The sequence below is a fragment of the Dama dama genome, chromosome X, assembly GCF_033118175.1.
Source record: "Dama dama isolate Ldn47 chromosome X, ASM3311817v1, whole genome shotgun sequence".
NCBI lineage: Eukaryota > Metazoa > Chordata > Mammalia > Artiodactyla > Cervidae > Dama > Dama dama.
In genome coordinates this window covers 128,326,537-128,328,156 of record NC_083714.1, presented here as the reverse complement: position 1 = coordinate 128,328,156, position 1,620 = coordinate 128,326,537, and the positions used below count along the sequence as shown (strand labels likewise).

At 37.3% G+C, this 1,620-nt stretch overlaps 1 non-coding gene across 1 annotated transcript; it reads right to left on the bottom strand.

The window, feature by feature from the left end:
- Positions 1–840: 840 nt before the first annotated feature.
- Positions 841–942, bottom strand: LOC133053266 (U6 spliceosomal RNA). The gene has a single exon (XR_009692197.1). It is a non-coding gene; the product is annotated as a U6 spliceosomal RNA (small nuclear RNA).
- Between the last annotated feature and the right edge of the window lie 678 nt (positions 943–1,620).

The window sequence follows — 1,620 nt, the reverse complement described above, 5'->3', positions numbered from 1 at the left end:
AAAGAAGTTTGAACCAGTGTAAAAAGTAAAGAAAAAGAAATAGTAGGCATATATATTAGAAGAAATAAAAATATGGGTTGTAACTGAAGAAATAAAAGTGGAGTATAAATGAGAGAAACTCACAAGCATCTTCAAACAAACATAATTACTTAGGAACTTACAACATATACAAAAATCAGTTATAGCAGAAGCAAACACATAGAAAATGAAATGTTAAAATATACTACTTCCAATAGCATAAAATACCTAGGAGTAAAGTTAATAAAATATGCCAAAATATGTGCAACTATGTACAACATAAAGTACAAACCATTCTCAAAATAAAATCAAGACCCAAATAAATGGAGGGTTATAATAAATTTATGGGTTGGAAAATGCCATGTTAAGAGATGGCAGTTTTCCCAGGTTTTTTCTGTGGACTCAATGGAATCACAGTCAAAATCAGAGCAGATTACTTCTTTACTTCTGAAGAATCTAACAAAATGATTCTAAAATGTATATGGACATCAAAAGGTCAAAAAATAGCCAAGACCGTCTTTAGGGAGAACTAAGGGGGAAGATGTTCGTCTAAGATACCAAGTCCTGTTATAAAGCTGTGATGATTAAAACAGTCTGGTGTTGGTACATGGTGTGTGTGCTTGAAAGCTCAGTCCTGTTCGACTCTTTGTGACCCCATGGACTGTAGCCCACCAGACTCCTCTGTCCATGGGGATTCTCCAGGCAAGAATACTGGAGTGGGTTGCCATGCCCTCCTCCAGGGGATCTTCCCAACCCAGGGACTGAACCCAGGTCTCCCGCATTGCAGGTAGATTCTTTACCACTGAGCCATCAGGGAAGCCCAAAAATATGGAATGCTTCATGGATATGAGTGTCATCCTTACACAGGGGCCATGCTAATCCTCTCTGCTTCATTCCAATTTTGGTATATGTGCTCAATTCCAGATTGATTTCAGTACTATTAACAAAATTAAAGCCACCACAATTTTAGGGGAAATAGAAAATATCTTCATGATTCTGGAGTCAGTAGAGATTTTCTGGACAAGATTTGAAAAATATTACCCATAAAGGAAAGAAAAATGACAAATTGGAGTACACTAGGATTAGGAACTTTTGTTCATTGAAGGACCCTGGTAAGAAAGTGAAAAAGCAACCCAGAGACTATAATAGAATATTCTCAAGATCTATATCCAAGAGAGACTTGTTTCCAAATACAGACAGATTCCTGACAATCAATTAAAAGCTGTACCATAATAGAAAACTAGGGGAAAGAGTTGAACAGACAAATCACAAAAGAGGACATGTAAAAGGCTGAGAAATATATGAAAAGGCTCTAAAATATCACCAGGCATTAGGAAAAAAAGGCAGGGGGGGAGTGGGGCAGGGAACAAACCACGGATTTTGCTTTCCCAGAAGTCTTTGCATAAAACTACTATTTGTATCTCATTGACCAGAACTTGTCACTTGGAAAACTCTAGTTGCAAGAGAGGATAATGAAGGAGTGCCTGACTTCTAATTTCTTCTGTGTTACTGGCCAAAGAGAAGGAGACTGAATATTAGCGGTGAATAGCAGGTGTCACAGTCTGTGATTGAGTCAAGTGAAATGTCTAAGAGATGTATTGA